At 43.5% G+C, this 25946-nt stretch overlaps 1 protein-coding gene and 1 long non-coding RNA gene across 2 annotated transcripts in view; one reads left to right on the top strand and one right to left on the bottom strand.

Annotated features, from left to right (window-relative positions):
* The window catches only part of LOC146859535 (CD5 antigen-like), a 608239-nt gene that overhangs the window by 311316 nt on the left and 270977 nt on the right, over window positions 1-25946 (bottom strand). The gene's annotated exons all lie outside the window — the stretch shown is intronic.
* On the top strand, window positions 14269-23949 carry LOC146859537 (uncharacterized). Its single transcript, XR_014979784.1, has 3 exons — window positions 14269-14981; window positions 15900-16498; window positions 23349-23949. It is a non-coding gene; the product is annotated as an uncharacterized LOC146859537 (long non-coding RNA).

Raw genomic sequence — 25946 nt, 5'->3', positions numbered from 1 at the left:
CTGCCTGAATGAGTGATTACACTCATGACCATTTATATAGGACTCAGAGGCATACAGACATTTATATAGGACTCAGAGGCATACAGATATTTATATAGGACTCAGAGGCATACAGACATTTATATAGGACTCAGAGGCATACAGATATTTATATAAGACTCAGAGGCATACAGATATTTATATAGGCCTTAGAGGCATACAGATATTTATATAGGACTCAGTGGCATACAGATATTTATATAGGCCTTAGAGGCATACAGACATTTATATAGGACTCAGTGGCATTCAGACATTTATATAGGACTCGGAGGCATACAGATATTTATATAGGACTCAGTGGCATTCAGATATTTATATAGGACTCGGAGGCATACAGATATTTATATAGGACTCAGTGGCATTCAGATATTTATATAGGACTCAGTGGCATACAGATATTTATATAGGACTCAGTGGCATACAGATATTTATATAGGACTCAGAGGCAAACAGATATTTATATAAGACTCAGAGGCATACAGATATTTATATAAGACTCAGTGGCATACAGATATTTTTATAGGACTCAGAGGCATACAGATATTTATATAGGCCTTAGAGGCATACAGACATTTATATAGGACTCAGTGGCATTCAGATATTTATATAGGACTCGGAGGCATACAGATATTTATATAGGACTCAGTGGCATTCAGATATTTCTATAGGACTCGGAGGCATACAGATATTTATATAGGACTCAGTGGCATTCAGATATTTATATAGGACTCAGTGGCATACAGATATTTATATAGGACTCAGTGGCATACAGATATTTATATAGGACTCAGAGGCAAACAGATATTTATATAAGACTCAGAGGCATACAGATATTTATATAAGACTCAGTGGCATACAGATATTTTTATAGGACTCAGAGGCATACAGATATTTATATAAGACTCAGAGGCATACAGATATTTATATAAGACTCAGTGGCATACAGATATTTATATAGGCCTTAGAGGCATACAGATATTTATATAGGCCTTAGAGGCATACAGATATTTATATAGGACTCAGTGGCATACAGATATTTATATAGGCCTTAGAGGCATACAGATATTTATATAGGACTCAGTGGCATACAGATATTTATATAGGACTCAGAGGCATACAGATATTTATATAGGACTCAGTGGCATACAGATATTTATATAAGACTCAGAGGCATACAGATATTTATATAGGACTCAGTGGCATACAGATATTTATATAGGACTCAGAGGCATACAGATATTTATATAGGGCTTAGAGGCATACAGATATTTATATAGGACTCAGTGGCATACAGATATTTATATAGGACTCAGTGGCATACAGATATTTATATAGGACTCAGAGGCATACAGATATTTTTATAGGCCTTAGAGGCATACAGATATTTATATAGGACTCAGTGGCATTCAGATATTTATATAGGACTCAGTGGCATACAGATATTTATATAGGACTCAGAGGCATCCAGATATTTATATAGGACTCAGTGGCATACAGATACTTGCTCCGGAAGCAGGAGCCGTGTGTGCCATCTCCGTGAAATACACATATGTCCCTCGCATGCCACACGCCGTGCCTTGCAGCAGGCACATTAACCCTCTGTGCTACTTTAGGACTAATCAGACCTGTGGTTCGACTGCACACACATCTCTCGAGCAAGTGCATGGTGTGCATCGAGCCATCTTAGCGTGTTATGTTCAGACAGCGCAACAATATGTGGAATAACTGAACAACAAGGTCTGTGTGATTGGCAGGTCCCGCCCACTGCTTCCGGCTCCACCCATCATGAGATTCTGATTTCAGCTCCTGTGTCAGCATCCCCCTGGGTGAATGATGATCTCCGGCCAGCTGCTGGCTGATGTTGGGGGGCGCCTCTGATTGGCTGGCCGGCGCCCGCCCCTATCAGTGAAAACCAAAGGGCAGCGGTAGACAGACGCTGCACACAGACATTACAGTAGACAGGCGCTGCACACATACATTACAGTAGACAGGCGCTGCACACATACATTACATGAGACAGGCACAGCACACATACATTACAGTAGACAGGCGCTGCACACATACATCACAATAGACAGGCACAGCACACATACATTACAGTAGACAGGCGCTGCACACATACATTACAGTAGACAGGCACAGCACACATACATTACAGTAGACAGGCGCTGCACACATACATTACAGTAGACAGACGCAGCACACATACATTACAGTAGACAGGCACAGCACACATACATTACAGTAGACAGGCGCTGCACACATACATTACAGTAGACAGGCACAGCACACATACATTACAGTAGACAGGCGCTGCACACATACATTACAGTAGACAGGCGCTGCACACATACATTACAGTAGACAGACGCAGCACACATACATTTCAGGGAATATTTCATGTGAGCAGCAGCATGTCAACCATGACCTGTTGCGGAAAACACTATAGTTGCTGCGACACACAGTTGTGTGTATGTATGCGTGGAGATTTATTGAGGTCACATTTTCAGAAACCAGGGAGAAGATGTGGCGTACAGGCCAGAGATGCCGAGTTAGGCGCTGGGGAGGCAGGTTCGAGTCTAGGTGTCGGCTCCACATCCTGTGATTCTGGGGAAATCACATACTCTCCCCGTGCCTACCAAAAATTGTATGTGTCCTATCCTAGTGTGACATAACTGGTGCCCATGTAAAGTGCCCCAATACCTTTGGGTCTGGTTCGCTCTATATCAAACTCCAACAACAACAAAAAAAACAAGCATTGGAAATGCAATAGGTCTTGCATTAGTTGGAGTTGGAGCTATTTGCACTGTAAATGGGAATGTTTTTTACTTATGTAATACGTCTTGTATTTTTTGGCGCTATTGGCGTTGTAAATGGCAATTTTTCTAACTTATGTGTTATGGAGTATAAGTATATGGGGGCAGATTTATGATAACTGGCGCATCCCTGCATATCAGCAGGGATGCGCCAGTTATTATGCGCCACAGCTGCGCCACCATGGATGCGCCGCATTTATAATGCGGCGCACCATGGGGCAAAAACGGCACAGATGCGTGACGCATCTGTGCCGTAAAAGTGGCGCATTGCTGGAGTTGCGTCGCAAGCGCGACGCAGCTCCAGCAATGTTCTGGGGGGCCCTATCTGTACAATGCTGCGTCAATCCTTACGCCTGCTTCAAGCAGGCGCAGGGTTTTGACGCAGCATGGGCCTAAAAGTGACTGAGTGAAATCTTGTAGATTTCACTCAGCCACTTTTAGGAGGCGTTCCTGCGCCGGAACGCCCCCACCTGCCCTGGAACGCCTACATGTGGCGCAGGGCTTTACAACGTGACGCATCTCCAGATGCGTCACGTTGTAAATACCCCGCACCATGGCACAGGATTTGCACCGCTGCCGCGTCACAAAAGTGACGCAACGGCGGCGCAAAAGTGGCGCAAGTGCAACATAAATCTGCCCCATGGTGTGTTGTGGATTTATGTGGCTTGAACTAGTTAGCTGCGTAATTGTGTGGCATGGAATTGTGTGGAGTGGATTTATGTATTGGAATTATGTGACATGGTGTGCTGTGGAATTATGTGGATAGTAATTAAGTGGTATTGAGTGTATTGGAATTATTTGGCATGGAATTCTGTGGTTTGGAATGTAATTATGTGGATTGGTACTTTGTGTTGTGGAGTGGTATGTAGTGGAGTTTAATGATGTGGTGTGCTGTTGAGGGCTGCCTTCCATGGCACACAAACGCCTGTAAATAATATTTTTTAAATGACATAATACACAATGTAAATGGCCAAACATGAATGCACTTGGTAAGGATATGCCCTCCCCACCTGCTGGTCTCCTTTCTGCAGATAAATAATGGCGAGACACAAGGATGAGAGGGGCAAGTAACAGGTAGCCAGAAAGGGTAGGGCACAACATTTTCAATTAATCCAGGAAAGTTTGGGAGAAAACCTATTGCCTTCCCATTCTGGCCAACATCTAGCAGGTAAATCCATTAGGGGTGGGGAGTTAGACACACTTAGCAGACACTGAAGTTTCATAAATATGGACATGGTGGGTCCAGGACAGTGAGATAATTTGAGATCAAGACGTTGTTTGTTGCCCCTGTCTAGAGAGACCCCTGAGTGGGCTAGGCACAGCACTGCGCTGCAGATCTGTAATGCCGTCTAAAGACAACAGGTTCAAAGCCCGTTGGAACCAGCGCACTCCTTCTTTCCTCCTCCAATTCCATGAAGTAAACAAATCAGATCGGATAACTAGCGCGAACTATAAAACCACCGAGAAAAATTGATGTTGCCGCCATTTAAATATGCAGTCCTTGTAACCAGTAAGGCGCCTTTACGAAAAGTGCACAATATGGGGCATATGCACAAGCCCTATCGCCAAAGAAACGTCACTTTTAGTGATGTTTCAGTGGTGACAGGGGCTTCTCCTTATTGACAAGGCAGCGTTAAGCCACTTAGCGTGGCTTAACGCCGCCTTCTAAATAAGGCCCCTTTCATGCTATGCTTAGCGAGAAAGGGGTGGGCAGTGGGTGTTGCGGTGGGCGTTCCACCGCAACACACATCGATTTTGACGCTGCCACTTATTTACGAGGGCAGTGTAAATAGGAGGCAGCACCAAAAATAAGGCGAGGGAAAACCTGCTCTTAAGTGGTGAAACGAGGAGAAAAACTATATTTCTCCTAATTTTTTCTATTTCCGTTTGTGCTGCCTTGTGCCGCACACATGGAAAAAGCAAAAAGCCTTTTATTGTTTATGTACAGGAAGGCCCCCCTTCCTGTACGTAAACTATCTTTAAAAAAAAAGGACGTTTTGTGACTTCCATGAGTGTGCTGCATTAAGCAGCACTCATAGAAATGACAAAGGGGGACCTTCCTGTACATAAAAAAATCCTTCCCCTGCACATAGACACCCTTGCACTATGGTGCAAGGAGTCCTGGATTGGCGCTACACAGCTTAGTGTAGCACCAGCACTGGGGGAAACGCAAGGCTGCACCTTATTGTTGTAAATATGGTGCAGCCTTGCGTTTCTGAAGTGGCGGAGAGAGGCGTTAAGCCGTGACGGCTAACGCCTCACTCCGCAACTACTGTTGTACATATGGCCCTATGTTTTACTGTGGCTTGGATATCAGATAAGACTGAAAGCATTTCAGAAAAGAATACAGGGGAAGGTGGCATGTGTGCTGTTATGTAGCATCGGGACTGTATCAGCTATATTTACTTATTTGTTAACCCCTCCCACCATTTTTTACATTTCTTGTGACCTATCGCTGTGGTTGTTTGTGTAAAACGTTCTGAAGAAAAAAAAGAGAAAGCGCGTGTAATGTTACGAGAAGTGGTCCAGTCTTGGTAGTTTTCATGTAGGTTTATTAGGTATCAAGTTGTATAATAGATGAGCCCCACCAGGAGCGGTCTGTATCTGCTCAGCCCATTCAGCAACTGACTAAATCATACCAACATTCTAACCTTTGTTGCCAGTTCGACGTGGGAATCACAGCGTGACTCTTTTGTGCCCCTGTCAGCGCCAACTACTCGCCGGACCCGCTGCGCGGGTCCCGCAGCGCCCTCCCAACAGCGCAAGGGTGGTGTGGAATCAGGGCTGGATCAAACGGGGTGAGCGGTCGCGGACAGGGCTGCGAGCTGCAGGGGACTCCATTGTCCAGGAGTCCCTGCGTGCCCAATAGCTTCCACCTGGGCTGCTCTCCCTGGACGACACGCCCCCCTGCATAGCCGCTTGCTTAAAACTGAGCCAAAACTCTTTATTCTTGGGATTTACCTTTGTTGCCAGTTCGACGTGGGAATCACAGCGTGACACTTTTGTGCCCCTGTCAGCGCCAACTACTCGCCGGACCCGCTGCGCGGGTCCCGCAGCGCCCTCCCAACAGCGCAAGGGTGGTGTGGAATCAGGGCTGGATCAAGCGGGGTGAGCGGTCGCAGACAGGGCTGCGAGCTGCAGGGGACTCCATTGTCCAGGAGTCCCTGCGTGCCCAATAGCTTCCACCTGGGCTGCTCTCCCTGGACGACATGCCCCCCTGCATAGCCACTTGCTTAAAACTGAGCCAAAACTCTTTATTCTTGGGATTTACCTTTGTTGCCAGTTCGACGTGGGAATCACAGCGTGACTCTTTTGTGCCCCTGTCATCGCCAACTACTCGCCGGACCCACTGCGCGGGTCCCGCAGCGCCCTCCCAACAGCGCAAGGGTGGTGTGGAATCAGGGCTGGATCAAGCGGGGTGAGCGGTCGTGGACAGGGCTGCGAGCTGCAGGGGACTCCATTGTCCAGGAGTCCATGCGTGCCCAATAGCTTCCACCTGGGCTGCTCTCCCTGGACGACACGCCCCCCTGCATAGCCGCTTGCTTAAAACTGAGCCAAAACTCTTTATTCTTGGGATTTACCTTTGTTGCCAGTTCGACGTGGGAATCACAGCGTGACTCTTTTGTGCCCCTGTCAGCGCCAACTACTCGCCGGACCCACTGCGCGGGTCCCGCAGCGCCCTCCCAACAGCGCAAGGGTGGTGTGGAATCAGGGCTGGATCAAGCGGGGTGAGCGGTCGCGGACAGGGCTGCGAGCTGCAGGGGACTCCATTGTCCAGGAGTCCCTGCGTGCCCAATAGCTTCCACCTGGGCTGCTCTCTCTGGACGACACGCCCCCCTGCATAGCCGCTTGCTTAAAACTGAGCCAAAACTCTTTATTCTTGGGTTATACCTTTGTTGCCAGTTCGACGTGGGAATCACAGCGTGACTCTTTTGTGCCCCTGTCAGCGCCAACTACTCGCCGGACCCGCTGCGTAGGTCCCGCAGCACCCTCCCAACAGCGCAAGGGTGGTGTGGAATCAGGGCTGGATCAAGCGGGGTGAGCGGTCGCGGACAGGGCTGCGAGCTGCAGGGGACTCCATTGTCCAGGAGTCCCTGCGTGCCCAATAGCTTCCACCTGGGCTGCTCTCCCCGGACGACATGCCCCCCTGCATAGCCGCTTGCTTAAAACTGAGCCAAAACTCTTTATTCTTGGGATTTACCTCTGTTGCCAGTTCGACGTGGGAATCACAGCGTGACTCTTTTGTGCCTCTGTCAGCGCCAACTAATCGCCGGACCCGCTGCGCGGGTCCTGCAGCGCCCTCCCAACAGCGCAAGGGTGGTGTGGAATCAGGGCTGGATCAAGCGGGGTGAGCGGTCGCGGACAGGGCTGCGAGCTGCAGGGGACTCCATTGTCCAGGAGTCCCTGCGTGCCCAATAGCTTCCACCTGGGCTGCTCTCCCTGGACGACACGCCCCCCTGCATAGCTGCTTGCTTAAAACTGAGCCAAAACTCTTTATTCTTGGGATTTACCTTTGTTGCCAGTTCGACGTGGGAATCACAGCGTGACTCTTTTGTGCCCCTGTCAGCGCCAACTACTCGTCGGACCCGCTGCGCGGGTCCCACAGCGCCCTCCCAACAGTGCAAGGGTGGTGTGGAATCAGGGTTGGATCAAGCGGGGTGAGCGGTCGCGGACAGGGCTGCGAGCTGCAGGGGACTCCATTGTCCAGGAGTCCCTGCGTGCCCAATAGCTTCCACCTGGGCTGCTCTCCCTGGACGACACGCCCCCGTCCCCACACGCCCCACCTATTTAAGGAATTCTAATCAAGCGACGCGGGAGCGCGCGGGAGCGCCCGGGGCTCAGCCCGGGCAAAAGGCGGGCCGTCTGAGGCCGTCAGGAAACGGAAGAGATCGGACCGGGCCCAGTCTCTTAAAAACGAGTTTGTTTGACCCAGTGGACCGCCATTTCTTCTTGAACATCACCGAACAGGTCTCTCTTTTTAGTGTATGATATTGACTGATCCAATCTTCTTAATAACGTCAGTTGGTGAATATTTTTATTGAGTTATTGTGGATATGGTTCTCACGAGAGGAAGCAAAACTAAAGTAAAGGGGGGCGGAGGAAAACCCCTAGGTCCTATGGACGACTTTATTATCAAGGCAAATACTTTTATTGATCAAAGCATTAGTCTAATTGAAGGTAGGGTGTCCTTAGATCTCACATTGGCAAAGAGGTCGTCCATGGGAAATTTAAAGAACGCAAAAACCCCCGAGGTTCAGCCCAATAGGGGGCACGGGACGATCTCCAAGGGTAGGAGAAGTCTCCCAAATAAAGTAGATTTGTCGGCCTCACAACTTTCTGACTTTCAACTAAGTTTGGACCTAGAAAGAACCCCAGAATTAATTCCCGAAATAACTCCAGATGAAATAAGGTTCATCATGATTCTAGCACCCAACACGAAGTAAAACTTATAACACCTCCACAAGACGACTATTTTTCTGATAACTCAGCTATTAATCAGTCCCTACATGACAATCTAGATTTTCCAAGCGTAGCAAACTCCATCCATCTTCCATCTAGTAATACGCAAAGGGACAATGTAAACCCACATCTAATAAACAACATAGCAGAGCTCTTAAAAATCGCTATTGCACCACTTGATTTAAGATTGTCCCAGATGGAGCAACAATTACAGCTTCTCGTTAACATTATGAAACCTAAACAAGCACCAGGGGAAAAAAGAAAGAGGGGAACTAAACCACCTCCTCAAAATTTGCCACACATGCATAATAAAAAACACGAAACTGCTTTATCAGAGCCTTCTTCCAAACTACAACCCCCTGATGTACTTATTATAGAGAGAGCAGAAGAACCTATTGTTAATACTAACATAAACTCTCCGCAGGTTAATGCCCCAAGAGTAGTAACCGCAGGTCCCAAAATCCCTGTCCCTAGGGAAAAAAAATTGTTGCATGAAACAAATACTCTGACTTTAAACAAGCAGGCTCCCAAAATAGCAACAACTGATACCAGCACAGCTGATACGAGGGGTTTTTCTAAAAGTAGATTGGCGGTAGACTTGCCTCCGGAAGCAAGTCCATACGTGGTAGTTATGATAGGAGTACCCGAGCTTGAAGATCATGTTGTGGAATCTACATGGTCGTTGAAAAATAAGGTTCAGTATTGGTTAAACAATAATCGTCCCATTACAGAACAAGGGTCATCGAGGATTCTGATGGTCCGTAGAACCCCTTGGGTGGGGAAAAGTAGAAAAACGATACCGGGAGACTGCATTTTGATTTCATTTGAACATCCCTGGGTGGTGGATTACATATGCTCTGGGGAGTTTCCAAACACTTATGGTGAAATAGGAACTAGGCGACTCTCCTTTTTCTATCCCTCCAGGCCTCTTAGGGAGTTTCCTACTAATAATGCTCACCCTTGGGAAATAACAGCTTCAGCTCACGGTAACTATTCTAACCAATGGCAAACAGTGGGTTCCCGTTTTCGCGAGCATGGTGGTTACCAGCACTTACCAGGACCACGATCTTGGGGTGGAGGAAGAGATGAATGGGGCGTCCACTAACAGCGAATGTCAAATAGAGAGCCAATTCAAAGAGAACCCTGGTTTGGGATCCCAACGGACAATAGATTTAGTGTCCTTGAAATGGTTGATTGACCATTAACTCCATCCAAAGACTCCAACCATAGTACATCACATTCTATACTCAATCCCACAATGAATTGTCCAATTCAAGAAGTAGAGACCAACGTAGAATTGCACCCGCTATCTATTCTTTTTTGGAACATAGTGGGGCTTCGCTCCAAAATTGAAGATGGCTGGGCAACATATTTCCTTGAACAGGGGAAAATCATTTGTTTACAGGAGACCTGGTCCCTAATGGAGCTTCATCTCCCAGGGTTTCAAACATATTTTACGCCAGCTTTGGGAGGAGGTATTGGTAGACCTAAGGGGGGGCTGACCACATATATTGCCAACACAGTAAATTATTTTAAAACATCGTTGATTGCGTCGGACCCAAACTACCAACTATTAAAGCTTCTTCCCAATAAAACCACGCCCATCCTCTTGCTTAATTTATATAACAACCTCGAGGATGATCAATTTCTGTCTCTTATTTCCAACATCAAGGAGAAATTGAGAAATTACTCCATAGTTGGTAAAGGGCCAGTTCATTTCATATGCGGTGGAGACTTAAATATACATCCATGCCCACATGTTGGGAAAAACAGATGTGGAATCGTGGATGAAGACAACGCTCCTATTATGCACTTTACTCATAGTAAAGCGGGGACTGCTATGAATAATATGTTATTGGATTTAGAACTTGAAATAGTAAACAAATTAACTCCAGGGTCAAATCTCTTACAACCAACGTACGTCGGTAGGGGCTATAGTACGACAGTTGACTATATCTTTCTCTCCTCAGCTTTGTCTCCCCGAGTGAGGTCCTGTGAGGTGCTGATAAACACCTTTAGTGACCATTCCGCTCTCAGATTAGAAATACAACGAACTAAGGGCCAACCTGAAATGGACCTAATAGCGACAACTCTCGCAAAAAATAAATTAGAGCTAGTCACGACAAACGGGTATGCACTGAAGTGGGAGACGATCAATCCGGAGGTAATTACTGGGAAACTGGTAAAAGCGGCATATATAAATATAATCAATTGCCTCGATCTATCGTTATCTGATGAAGAAGTTTTAACTAATTTCATACAAATACTAGAGAAGATTAAGGGACTTCTCACGATAGCATCAAGGAGGTCACTCCCAACAAATAAAGGCTGGTTTAATCACTCCTGCACCATAGCCCTAGCTAATTTAAAAAAGGAATTAAAAAAAACAGATAGAGTTCCAGAAATAATCCGATCTTTGAGGCGCCAATATGTTTATGCACGAAAGCAAAGAATCATTGAATTAAAAAAGGAGTTATGGGATGATTTACATTCCAGCGCTGTGTCAAAGAACAGCTTGGCTTTTTGGCGTACTGTCAAAACACCATATTTTTTGGATCCAGACAGTCCCAAGATAGAAGTGGCCATTGATGAAGAGACGTGGGTGGCACACTTCTCCAAGATTTTTAAAGACACAGTAACTGTTAGCAAGGGTTCACAACACTCTCTCCCAAATGTTGACTATCCCATTTCCTTATTTTTTGATATCACCGAAGTTTTAGCGGCCTTAAAAGCAAGTAAGAGCGGGAAAGCCCCAGGCCCGGATGGGGTTCCAGTAGATCTGTTCAAATTCAATTCGGATATCTGGTCCCCCATCCTTACAAGAGTATCCACCGCAGCGGCAAAAGTTGGCCTGATTGATTCTTGGACAAAGTCAATTATGGTCCCAATTTTTAAAAAAGGAGACCGCCAAGACGTTTACTGTTATCGTCCTATTTCCCTTTTGGACTCGCTAGGTACAGTGGTTGGTAGAGTCGTGCTTGAACGACTCCGGCAGTGGGCTGAGGAGGGAAATATTATATCAGATTTACAATTTGGATTTCGGGAGGGGTTTGGAACGGTGGAGCAGGCCCTTAATCTTAGTCTGATCTTGGGAAAATATTGCCAAGTAAAAAAAGAAATGGTTTATATGGGCTATGTAGATTTATCTGCTGCATTTGACTGCGTCTCACACATAAAACTTTGGAACATCTTGACACATATGGGAGTGGACCCCCCTCTCGTAGATTTTATGAGAGAGTTATATTCAGGGGCTTCTGCAAGGGTGCGATTTGGTACGAGGGGCGAATTGAACGCGCCTTTCGGAGTGGAGCGAGGAGTCAGGCAGGGGTGCGTCCTTGCCCCCTTCCTCTTCTCCCTGTACACAAATGGTTTGGAGGTGGAGATGTTGAGGGGGGCTTTGGACCTACCTCGGGTAAAACGGCGGTTGATACCTGCCTTGCTCTACGCGGATGACGCGGTCATTTTGGCCCGCACCCCATGCGAACTGCAGAAATCCCTAAATAGATATGTCGAGTTTATGGGTGGCTTGGACTTACAAGTCAATGTTAAAAAAACCTTTGTCATGGTTGCCGGGCGAGCAAAAAAGCGAGTAAAGAACATCTATCTTAAAGACCAAAAATTGGAGGTGACTACTAAGTATTGCTACCTGGGGATAATGATTGATGACGGGCTCAATTGGAGATCAGCAGTCGAGGCTAGATGTCACCTCTTTAAATGAGCTATTATGTCTCTGATAAGTTTCTCCCAGAGACTAGGGAAAAGGCCCCCAGTGGAGCTTCTAAAAATCTATTCGGCCAAATGTCAGGCGATGCCCTCTATGGAGCTGGAGTATGGGGATCAGTAGAGGTCAGCGCCCTGCAGGTTGCCAAAAATAATTTTTTGAGATTTCTTTTAGCCGTACCAATGAGCACCTCAGTATACGCTCTCCACTTGGAGCTTGGAATTCCCTATCTCGAGGATTTGATAAGAATTCAGCCCCTATTGCTCTGGCGACGTATTTGGACCTCCGTTAATAACGTCTTTTCGCAGGAACTTTTGTTAGACTCAATGACCATAGACCATCCTTTAAAATAAAATGGCTATGCTATGTAAGAAATTTCTTCAAGGATCTTGGCTTGGAGAAATATTATTACGACCCCAAAAAAATCATCGAAATGCCAAAGAGAGCGCTGAAAAAATTGGCGTTAACGCACTTGGAGTCCTTGAGGTTGACTTCTGTGGCAACAAAACCGTCGGCCCTTCACGCCAATTTGATTCAGACCACCTATTCCATTCAACCATACTTAACTATACAGATTAGCACCTATCATACAATGTTGCTGACAAGATTTAGATTAGATTCTTTTTTCAGATTAGTATCTTTCCCCGATAGAAATAGTTGGGATTTAACTCCCACTCTTTGTCCTTGTGATGAAGTATCAATGCAGTCAAATATACATACTATTCTGTTTTGTAAATTTCATCACCCACATAGGAAGGTTTGGTTAGTACCTGTATTAAAGCGATGGGGATTAAGACAATGTCGGCCCGCGATGTTACGTCTTCAAATGTTAGATTCCGAATTGATCTGTTATTATGTCCTCAACTTTCTAAGATGTATTATAAAACATAGGAATAATCTGTAATATTGAGTCTGATTTTAGTCTATCTTGACGAAATGAAACTTCGTGAATCTTTGGTCTGGCTCATATGATATACGATAGGTTTTAACTATTATTTCTTTGCTTTAAAACATATGTTTTTTCTTTTATTGATTTTGTACTGTATTGCTTAAACAATTGCTCTTTTATGGTTTTTAAAAATTGTAAAAAACCGAATAAAGAAGATATTATTATTACTAACCTTCAACATTCTAATATAAACACATCCTGGCTGAGCAGCACACTACATCTTCTCCCTTCTTTGCAATGAGAAAGGGGACTTCAAAGATGTACAACAAAAGGTTACAATCAAAACCTAAGGTGAATAAATCTTGAAGTGATGTGATAAAGAATGCATTTTAAAACACGTAATGAGATAATGATAAGTTTTAAAATGTCTAATGAATGTGTAATACATTTTGAACCTTTAAAAGAAAAGCACTGAAAAAAACACTGAAGAAAGAACAATGAAAGCAAAGCATGTATCGAAAAGGAACACCACCCTTCCTTCCCCTTTAACGGAGACAACAGATGTGATTAAGACGAAGTTGCAAAGGGAAGAGTACTGTAAGGAAAAACAAGCAAAGAAATGAAGGAAGAAGTTTGCGCGGCAATGGAAGCACAAAAACATGAATAAGAATCACCACCAGGGCACAGTGGTTGGCCAGACCACTGTGGAGATAGCGAGTAGAAAAGAACAGTAAGTGCAGAAGAAAGAAAGAGAAACGCACTTTAAACATGTAAGGTGGTGTGAAAGGTACACCTAGCTGGATTTTGGAAAATGAATCCACTAGACAGTAGGAAAATGTAAAATCACGTACAGGTACCATGTAAGGTGAAATTACAGACTGTCTTAGATCTCATGAACAAGGGATATGCAAGAAAAGTACCGCAATTAAACATAATGTAAGTAACAAATATTAATGTTATGCTATTGTGAAACATGCCTTTGGAAAATTCTCCTAGGAGCTTGGGAAGAAGGCACTGTAAAGCAACGTAAAGTAACATAATGTAAAATAAGCACTGTAGTATAAAGTACCTTGAACATTGAAAACCCCCAAAGGAAGTTGGGGTGAAGGGTTTGCGGAAGGGGCACACAGCACAATGTGCAACAAGAACATTTGAGACGGATGTGGAGGAGGACCACATAAAGCAGTAAAATACAATGCACATAGAAATAAAATATGAAAATGCAAATAAAACCGTAAAAACACCATAAAATACACATTTTGAGAATGGAGAAAATTGCAGCACTGCAAGATGTACAGAGCATAGCACATTAGAACTTAGAGACACTCTGCTAAGATGAGGTGTGTCAATGTCCTACGAAAATAATAAAATAAAATAAATGAGGTGATCACCGTGGTCTGGAAACTGCTGAAGAACTGTGCTAAGTTCCGGTGAAAAACGATGAAAAGGAATGTAATAGTACCTTGGTAGGAAGATTGACGAGATAAAATACTGGAGAAAGTGTAATTGTAGTGACTAAAACAAAGGAACCTTAAATTCCTTGTAGAGGTGCGGTGGTGGAAGATAATCGCTAGAGGGCGCTGTTGTAAAAGTTAAAGTACAGTACTTCGAGAAAGGAAACTGCAGATCGAAGTGGTGTTGAAGGTTCCCAAAGAAGACGGAGTGTCTCAAAAACAAATGTGAACAGGCAGCAAGTTTAAAAAATAAAGAATTAAAATGAAACAGTACCTGCGGAAAATCCATTAAGGCGCTCCGATGTCCTTGAAGAAATTCCATGCGACGGAAGAAGGCACAACAGAGAACTGTGGTAAGATTGGATGGCAAACACTTGTGGTTGGCAAAAAGAGAAGTATGCTGGAAGGTGCACATGAAGTGAAGAAAAGCACCAAACTCAAAATGGCGGCACGCAGGACGACGTCAGGCAGGGTGGCTCTCGGTAAGAATAGGCTCAACAATTGCTGAGGAGCCGTGATGACGCAGGGAAGGATCGTCACAGAGGGAGAAGACCTTGGATGGGAGGTGCAACCACAGAGGATCCGCACGACTACAGCTCGAGGTATGGAGGTGTCTCGCGCCACTTTCAAATGTCGCGTGGCAAAAAACGGTAACAGTGCTGCAAAATGGCATTTCTTCTGAAAAATGCAGGATATTAAAAATAAGACTGACCTCCATTAGGTGACAGTGAGTGTCTGCTCACGCTGTAGTCGGTGCTAGAGAGTCGAATTGCTTGTAAAGTTTGCAGGGCTATAATGAAATGCCTGTAGCTGGGGCAGTTGTTAAGAAAAGGGAGGCAGCATAGAGGAAATTATGAGCTCCGATTACTTGAAGGTTACAAACACTGCATGTCAGGAACCAGGAATGTGAGGAACAAGCAAGCCGGAGCGGTGTGCAGGGGCAGACAGAAGGACACGTTGCTCCGAGCGAGTAGTCAGCCGAAAAACAAGCAGTGAAGAGCCAGAGTTGGCATGCAGGCAGGAACTGGCATGCGGACATGAACTGTAGGTAGAAACTGGGAGGCAGCAGAATATGCAATAAGGAAGTGGCACTTTGTAGTTGAGGGTGATCGGTGTCGCAGTAGCTTGCATGCAGGCAGGAACTGGTGCTGGAGCAGGTATAATACTTTTTATTGAAATACCTATTCCATTTTCGTATGTTTATATTAAAAGTACTACTGAATAATTATAATTATTAACTGTTTGGAGTATTTGACCAACCTTATTAACAGAAAGAATACACGTGGGAATGCATTTGCATGGCTAAAATAACAAGTGAACTAAGCCGGTATGCATATTAATGAAATAAACGTTGCTTATGTGAAGTTATTGTGATTTGCGCTCTAAATAAACATGCACTAATGGCTTTAGATGCTGCATATGGCTAGATAAATGCACACACATATGGGTATTAGCAGGGGAATAACACTATTTTAATTATTTACATGTATTAATTGCAATTTTGTGTTTCTTTGCTTAAGTTGACCATTGTGGCCTGTCACAAGATGGCCGCAGAATGAAGCCTAGCAGTACTAAATAAACTTCCCGAGTTATACAATGGAGAAAGGCGTTCACAATGACACCAGCTGTGTCCCCAGATTGACCCATCACGCCATGTCCATGAAGACTACTCTGGGAGGAGTGCCAGATGCCCCTGAACGTGAAGAAAATTGTATTATTATCAAACTCTGAAATAATGAACCTGACATGCACAGGACGAACTCGAAACATTTATCAGGGTCATGTCCTGTAGAAACAAAATTGTTACTATGAACTTCGCTATTCAGAACTTTGTAATTTGGAAATACATGGGAACTTTTGCGAATGTTGCTGTGAGATCCGGACTTCAATTTTAAACTCACCAATCAGAATCACGAGACTGGGGGAAAGAAACATTGTACATGTACATTTCAGTATAAATATTGGTAGACTAGAGAGGTATTAGCGCCACTTCTTGAACTGATGATCAGAGGTCCCGATGCTGACGGAGAGGAAGGTGACTCTACATGACGGCACAGAAAACTCTGACAAATTTTTGAGGACCAGTTCTGACTTAGAAAACGACATTTAGCCAGAATAGGTAAATATGACAAAGATGATATTGCATTTACTAGGCTTTACTTGCATTTGATTTAGATAAAAGAAATTAATGCTTGAATAAATGTGTCGGGTGATTATTTCCTTGGAATGATTAATGAATATGTTTAGAGTATTAAGATTTTCATCAAACTTTATAACAACTAAATGATTCGATCGACCTATTTGATGGAAGGATTGTTAGGGTGATTTAGGGAAAGTGGTTCTTCCATCAAGGAAAAGCAGATTGGTTAAGAACTGATGGTTTTTCCCTTTTACAAGGCACGGACAGTTTGATAGAATGAATGTTGGTGTTAGGGGCCCCACCAGCGTATGATGTGTGTGTGTTCGTGTGTCTGTGAAATCATTCCGTCTGTGGAAGTAGAGGGGATTTGAAGAACCCGATCTGCACCAGTTTCTTGGTAGCAGTATGATGGTTATGTATTGTTCTGGTTTGATGAATTTGCGTGTATATAGCTTATTGATTATTGATTGGTATTGATATATGTACTAACCCTATATGTTGAAGTCGTATTGAGTTTTATGTAGTGTGTACGGCTTCTGGGACGTAGGAAGTCGGTGACAATCCCATAGTAGGGCAGAGGGAAGCGCTGCTCTCGGGAAAGACGGAATTGTTGGCCCTGTATGCATGCAGGGGAAACGTGTAACAATTGAAGTTGCTCGTCGCATTGTCTGGGTTCGATTTGGTAGCATCGCCGTGGGTTGCCATTAGAGACATATTTTCTGTGTGATAGAAGTGTGTATGATAGCGAAGGTTACCTGTGAAGTTCTGGTCTTAGGTACCAGGGATCCTTTTGGCATTCCGATAACGCTTATCACTAGAAAGGTAATAGGTCCTCTCTGAGCTTGTTAGAAGGACAGGGCAGAGGTAAGCGCTGCTTTGTTAACGTGTGTTATAATTCTGTAGTAGGACAGACTGATCGCTGTTCTCGGGAAAGACAGGATTCTGTGTGAATGTGCTACATTTTCTGGTGTGAAAGTGCGTGAATGAAAAAGGCATTCCGGTTAATTGCGAAACTCTGGTTTTATTTCTCAGGAGCATTGCGTCTCCAACCATGTGTCTTAATTCTGGAGAAACAGTTAATTGATGCTTGCTAGAAGGGTGAAGTAGAGGGATGTGCTACTTTATCAACGGAAGTAACGATTCCGTAGTAGGGCAGAGGTAAGCGCTGCTCTCAGGAAAGGTGGAATTCTCGTGAGAAAGGTGTATTGCTATTCCGTGGTTAGCGAAGCAGACAATGGAGATGTTTATATGTTGTAACTAACAGAATCGTAGAAATTGAAACAAGTCTACCGAGTAGTTTTGTAAAGGAGGGGTAGACGAGAGACAGGAGACAGGAGCAGGAGGTGCTGCAGCGACTGCTGATGTCAGGAAGACCGCGCTGGGATTGGACAGTGGGTTGAAACAGTGGAAGCGCTCTGATTGGTGCGTTAGTGTGTGCCGCGCAAGTATTGGAAGAAGAGCAGGGTGACGTAGACGCTCCAGGATTGGTGCGTTGGTGTGAGTCGCGCTGGGATTTGTGGATTGTGTCGGTGACGTAGACGCTCCGGATTGGTGTGTTAGTGTGAGTCGCGCTGCAATTGGACAGGAGATCGTACAGTTGTAGAAAGGACTAGGGATTTACGTAAAACAGGAAAATGTATTATCACGATGTAGAAAAGAAGAAGAAGTCTTTGTTTGGTAGAATAAAAAACTGGTTTATGAAAGACAAAGAGATTGTGACTAGGGAAGGACAGTTACTGCCTCCGACGAAGACCCCCGCATCCTTCATGGTTGCGAAATATGGGTATCATACTTGTATTTGGTTGGACAATTGGGTGAAGTACACGAAGGAGGACGGAGTTTTAGCTTTCCCAGAACATGGCTCATTTAATCTGGCCATATTCAGAAATCTGCGGGAACGAATGATGAGTCTAGAGCCTCGGCCTAGGCCGACACAATTTGAAGCGTTGACTGAGTGGGAAGATGAAATGCATGAACGGGAAATACAGAGAAGCGGTGGTCGATATAGGTATATGTTTGGACGACAGTATGATCGTGAAACTCATCATGATCGAATGAGAAGGTGGCGAGATGCTAGTATGACTGAAGGACTGTTTCCCGTAAGAACTGCAGGTGAGACTGAAGGGAAAAAGTTTGCAGAGAAGAAACATAATGTGGAAACCAGGAGATATGGGGCGAATGAATCTGAGGACGATGTCTTAGATGACATGTTCTTCAAGAGTCCACCTCCGTATAGACGAGAACCAGAGGTCGGAACGCCAGTTACCCCAATGAGAGATACCCTGTGAATCATCAAAACAGAAGTCATGACACCTGAAGTGAAGAGAAGTAATTCCCTTAGGGAAAGAGAGAAAGAAATGGAAAACAGGGCTGAGAGTGAAAACTCAATGGACTTAGCAAAAAACACACTAGAACTGACAGAGAAAATAAGAGAATTGACCAAAAATCTTGAAGCAGTTACGGTTCCTGTAACAATAGGTCCCGTTATGCCTATTTTTGAGAAGCAGAAAGAAAGCGAACATGGTCTAACAGTTCCGCATGTGAGCAATAGGCAGATTGTTCAGCCAGAGCAAACTCTAATGAGAACAAGAGAGAACCCGTGGAGAGATACAATGTGTGAAGTTGAATTGAATATGCAGAATAATCCATTTTTGAATCCCGATTGCATAGAAAGGAACAGGATGACCGGAGGATCAATATTAGAACCCCAAAGAGTAACAGAACCAGTGAGTGTAGAGAAATCCACAGGAATAACCACTGATGAATTGAGTGAATGGCTGAAAGGCTTGCAGGGAAAGGAAATAGACTCCCAAACCATTGATGTGGCTAAATTACGCATGGTACTAGAAGAGCTAATAGTAGGAACGATTCCCACAGAGAAGCTGAAAAATTACCAGGATGAGGAGTTGCTATTCCTGTACAAAAGCGTCACATGGAGAGCAAAGTACACACATGACAGGCTGGAAGAAATAGCGAGTGAAATGGGAATTGACATGGACAGGGTAAAAGCTTTACAGAAGCCTTACCGAGTGGATTTCACGGATAAAGATATTGAGAATATAAACACCACAGGTCGAATAAGGCATATTAAGGACATAATCACTTTGCTGAGAAAATGGGGAGATGTCGAGAAATGGAAAAGTAGGTGGCATAGAAAACGAGAGGATGCATCAGACAGAACTTTTCCAGAATTTCCTATGAGAGAAAAGGAGAAGGTAGTGACAGAATTTCCCATGAGAGAGATTCCTGGAGGGGGATATGTACATGTCCCATGGACCAGACAGGATATTTTGTCATTTACAAATGACTTCCCTCGATTGAGAGAAAAGCCCGTCGAGTGGTACAGGCAGGTAGACAGATTTGTGAAGTTGTCAAAAGTGCTGTGGATTGACCTGAATAGTCTGTTTGATATAATAGTACCAGCAGACTTGTGGGCAGAATGTAAAATAGTTATAGATTGGCCAACTAAAGAATACCTCAGAGATCTCAAAACAGGAGCACCAGATCCCGAGGTAATGAAGAAATATGAGCAGGTTATGGTATTCTTGAAAAACAAGGTACCTCCCAAAGAAACAGACTGGTTTAAAATAGACCCAACACATCAGGAAGTGAAAGAATCAGTCCATGCTTACTATGAAAGACTAATACTGGCTTTCAAGCAGTTTAGTGGAGATGAACATCTGGGTGAAAAGGACCTAAGCCATTTTGTATATAGATTTGTATATGGTTTACGTCCTGAAATTAGTGAAATGATCAGACAGCACACCGTAGACAGTCAGAGCAAAAAGATCGATGAAATCCTGAGACATGCTAAATACTTTAGTGATGAGATTGAGGCAAAGCAAAGAAAGCTGAAAGAAAAGGCAATGTGGGCACAAGTGAAGGTTGCAGAAAGGCAGGAAGCCCAGTTAGTCGAACAAGCAAATAACCCAGGAAATAAAACGAGATTTGGCCCAGGAAAAGCGAAAGGCAATATAGAGCAGTAGAATCAGGTGCCAAAGCCGCCCTTGCCACACAGCAGAGGCACTCAGAAGTATAGCCAAGATTCGGGATCCTACCACGAAGAACAGGTAAACAAACCGCAACGCGCGAGCGCTGTGTCACAATATTGGCTGAGGAATGAGAAAAGTGATTCTGAGGAAGGATTCTGATGGTGCCAAGGGGAGGAAGAAGAGTGCGTGCTTGGCGCAACTCTAGAAATAGACCAGACAGGACCTTTTGTAGATGGGAAGGTTAATGATGAAAACATTACTTTTCTAGTCGACACTGGTGCTACCCATACAACTGTCAGGTCAGCTGATATAAAGAATCTTCCTCTCTCGGATGAAACAATCCAAGTAGTTGGTGTGTCTAACACACAGATCAAGACTTACCTTACTGACCTGGTAAAGGTCAGAATAGGGAAATTTTCAGACATTCACCGATTTGTGGTGTGTGACACCAGTCCTGTGAATTTGTTAGGTAGGGATTAGTTGTGCAAGATGAACTGCACCATTTTCTGTAGTTCAGATGGAATAGCTTTTGAGACACCAGTTGAGGATGTTCTGTATAAAATGACTATAGCTAACGGAGAGAATGATGTTGTTGAAACCTATGCTGTATTCAATCCTGATGAATTTCCCCCAGAATTAAAACAGACAGTGAAAGCAGCAGTCTGGGATTTTACTGGAGAAGATGTAGGCCTGATGAGAAATGTAGACCCAGTAAAAATCTCTGTAAAAGAAGGAGTAAGTTTCCCAAACATCCCACAATACAGACTGACACCCGAAATAATTGAAGGAGTAACACCTATAATTGAGAAAATGATCCAGCAGGGAGTGTTAAGGGAAATACTGAGCAGCCCATGTAATTCACCTATAATGGGACTGAAGAAACCTAATGGGAAGTTCAGAATAGTGCAGGATTTGAGAAAAATCAACAAAATTGTTGTGTCATGTGTTATATGAATACGTAAAGACAATGGATGTAAGGGATTGCTACGTCTGCATGCAATTACCTGCCTCTGTTTCAGAAGGAGTAACTTATCATCACCTTCCAGCTACGTATGGAATTACATGTAGTGTGCTAATTAGTGTATTTTATCAATTAGAGAAATTAGACTATAATATGTCAAATGTAGATAACATTTTTGGGCAATTGCCTATGAATAAAGAACTGAATCCTGCTAAAGAAGCTAACGTTTTAGGTGAGATTTTTATAGAAACTACAGAATTAACATTAGAATATGTTTTTAGAAACAATTTAACATGCAGTTTGAAGAAAGAAGAGAAAACATTCCTAGACATGGTTGAGAGAAGAAGGTTAAACATGCACAAGAAAGCAGAAGGAAATAAAATGACTGAAACAATGTGGGACATTGAGAAAGAAAAGGAGCTGAAGAATGGAGCCAGTCCAGCAATGGCTATAGATGCACCACAGAAAGGCAAACTATGCATTACAAGGAAGAGATCCCAGTGTGATTACTTTTTCATAGGCATTAGTGAGTGCCATGATACATACTTTATTGCAACCGGATGGGGATTTAGAGGTGGAGAAGATCCAGTCTTTCCTGGAATGTATTATATTTGTGGGAATAAGGCTTACTATAGGTTGCCAGACCATTGGTATGGCACATGTTACGTTGGCCTAGTCTTTCCAAAAATCTTTCACTTGGATAGAGTAGAAACCACTGGACAAACTAACCTACTAATGCGCAGTAGAAGAGAAACTTGGGCAGAAATTGTAGGTGAGATTTTTGGAGCTTTGATACCAGCAGTGGGAATATCTTTGAATGCATATAATATTCAAAAACTGTCAACTGTAGTGGATCGCTTGTCTACAAGCACCGCTGGAGGGTTTCTTTTGGCAAATACTGAAATGGTTGCCCTGCGTGCTATGGTAATGCAAAATCGACTTGCCCTTGATATTTTATTGGCAAAAGAGGGTGGAGTCTGTGGAATGCTGAAAGTTCAACATTGTTGCACTTACATTCCTGACGAAAGCAAAGATCTAAAAGTCTATATCAAAAATATAACTGAATTGCATGATGAAATAGTACCACTGGAAGCTGAAAATATCTGGACTAAAGTTGCTAATAAAATGATTGCTATAAAGAATTTCATAGCTAAAATAGGTAGTACCATTTTTGGTAAAATATTATTTCCACTAACGTGTGTAATTTTCGCGTTATTAATTCTTGGACTAGGATATATGTGTTGTAGATATAGAAGAAATCAAAAGAAAATTAGACGAGAAAATATAAAAAAGAGAGAAAAGAAACCAGAAAGAGATCCACAAGAAATAGAATTAGAAGAATGGAGGGAAAGTATGTATATAGAAGCAAAAAGAGAAGATGAAGAGGAAACAAGATTAAAACAACAGAGCGAGAAAACATTTTGAATTTCCGTAAAAGGGGAAAAATTGCAATTTTTTGGGTTTTGATTTTTGTGGTGATAAAATCACCAAAGGGGGGATTGCTGGAGCAGGTATAATACTTTTATTGAAATACCTATTCCATTTTCGTATGTTTATATTAAAAGTACTACTGAATAATTATAATTATTAACTGGAGTATTTGAAAATTAACCAACCTTATTAACAGAAAGAATACACGTGGGAATGCATTTGCATGGCTAAAATAACAAGTGAACTAAGCCGGTACGCATATTAGTAAAATAAACATTGCTTATGTGAAGTTATTGTGATTTGCGCTTTAAATAAACATGCACTAATGGCTTTAGATGTTGCATATGGCTAGATAAATGCACACACATATGGGTATTAGCAGGGGAATAACACTGTTTTAATTATTTACATGTATTAATTGCGATTTTGTGTTTCTTTGCTTAAGTTGACCATTGTGGCCTGTCACAAGATGGCCGCAGAATGAAGCCTAGCAGTACTAAATAAACTTCCCGAGTTATACAATGGAGAAAGGCGTTCACAATGACACCAGCTGTGTCCCCAGATTGACCCATCACGCCATGTCCATGAAGACTACTCTGGGAGGAGTGCCAGATGCCCCTGAACGTGAAGAAAATTGTATTATTATCAAACTCTGAAATAATGAACCGGACATGTACAGGACGAACTCAAAACATTTATCAGGGTCATGTCCTGTTGAAACAAAATTGTTACTATGAACTTCGCTATTCAGAACTTTGCAATTTGGAAATACATGGGAACTTATGCGAATGTTGCTGTGAGATCCGGACTTCAATTTTAAACTCACCAATCAGAATAACGAGAATGGGGAAAAGAAAACATTATACATGTAAATTTCAGTATAAATATTGGTAGACTAGAGAGGTATTAGCGCCACTTCTTGAACTGATGATCAGAGGTCCCGATGCTGACGGAGAGGACGGTGACTCTACATGACGGCACAGAAAAGTCTGACAAATTTCTGAGGCCCAGTTCTGACTTAGAAAATGGCATTTAGCCAGAATAGGTAAATATGACAAAGATGATATTGCATTTACTAGGCTTTACTTGCATTTGATTTAGATAAAAGAAATTAATGTTTGAATAAATGTGTCGGGTGATTATTTCCTTGGAATGATTAATGAATATGTTTAGATTATTAAGATTTTCATCAAACTTTATAACAACTAAATGATTCGATCGACCTATTTGATGGAAGGATTGTTAGGGTGATTTAGGGAAAGTGGTTCTTCCATCAAGGAAAAGCAGATTGGTTAAGAACTGATGGTTTTTCCCTTTTACAAGGCACGGACAGTTTGATAGAATGAATGTTGGTGTTATGGGCCCCACCAGTGTATGATGTGTGTGTGTGCTTGTGTCTGTGAAATCATTCCGTCCGTGGAAGTAGAGGGGATTTGGAGAACCCGATCTGCACCACTGGCATGCGGACAGGAAACTATGGAAAGGAACTGGAAGGCAGCAGGATCCGTAGGTAGAAAGTGGCACTTTGGAGTTGAGGGCGACCGGTGGGGGGTCATTGGTGGGGCTCGTAGTGCCAGATAAGTTGAGCTGCTGCTTCTCGGTTTTTGTAACTTGAGGTAGCTTTATCTTGAGGTTTCTTGGAAGTTGAAGCGGAGGGTCTTTCCAAATCGTTGCCAAATGTAATGTTACGAGAAGTGGTCCAGTCTTGGTAGTTTTCATGTAGGTTTATTAGGTATCAAGTTATATAATAGATGAGCCCCACCAGGAGCGGTCTGTATCTGCTCAGCCCATTTAGCAACTGACTAAATCATACCAACATTCTAACCTTCAACATTCTAATATAAACACATCCTGGCTGAGCAGCATACTACAGCGCGTTGCACAATTGATATTGGCTGTGAGACAGTCATTTCTCTGCGCTGTCACAGTGGTTTCCTGCATGTGGAGTGAATAGAAGCGACTCACACTGCCATTTGAAATGCAAGTTGATAAAATTGTGACGCAGACTCCTGCTTGGCTTATCCACTGCCGAAAGTCAGCAGCCTATAAATGTGCGGACATTGTGCCGCATTCTGTCCATCAATGGTTCTTTTCGCACTGCCTGTCGGAACATGTTTTTGAGTCCAATCGGAATCCCATAACAAAACCAAGCCTTTCATTGTAGAATGGGGTGACATCACGGCGCACCCGAGCCAATGAAACGCGGTCTCATTGTGACGACCTTCGCTGTCACACACATGACAACATTGGTAAGAGATGATGTCATGAGCCATCTCATTATAAATGAAGCAGTTGAAAGTAATCAAGTAACGAGGCGCGTTCCTCTATCTCTCCTCACCAAAGGACAGGTGAGGTGGGAAATCCAAAAAGATGAAAACAAAGGAAGAGCCTCCGATGGCGCAGAGACAATTTTATAAAGAGACTCCGAGCATGAAGGCTGCAGAATTGAGAGACGGAAACAAGGCGAGGTAGGAGCTGGAACATCCACACCAGAGCAGATGAGAAGTGTTCTGCAATGAGCACAAGTCTCTCACTGTGTACAAGGAATGGAATAAATGCTAAACATGGAAAAGGCTGAGTTGTCACATGCAAATGAGCCCGTGTTTTGCTCCAGTAGGAATAGACCAGCCTAAAGTACCAGGCCTGGAACCCCACGATTGGGCGCACGAGCCACTCTAAACCAGATTCAATATATCTGGGCTTCATTAACAGGGTTCAGCTTGAGCATTATAGCACAATGAACACAGAACCTAGGACACGTCACACCTGTCGCTCTTTGGGTGTCGCACTGATGGGTGGAATGCCTGAATTAAACTCAGCTACTAAGAATCGCACATTCCAGGCCATCATTGTTTTCTGCCCACCATGCAACCTCAGCCAGGAATAAATGAATGAATCAGCGATTTGCAATCAGCCTTTGTCCTGCTCCAGTTTTGCATCACTGTAAATGACGTGTACTGCTCTGAACTCTGTGATATCCTTGTTATCAATCTCTGAAAGCTATAAGGCTGAGAGATACACCCCTACTGGAATCCAACATGTC

This window comes from Triturus cristatus, chromosome 3_2 (genome assembly GCF_964204655.1).
Source record: "Triturus cristatus chromosome 3_2, aTriCri1.1, whole genome shotgun sequence".
NCBI lineage: Eukaryota > Metazoa > Chordata > Amphibia > Caudata > Salamandridae > Triturus > Triturus cristatus.
This window is presented reverse-complemented; position numbering and strand designations above follow the sequence as displayed.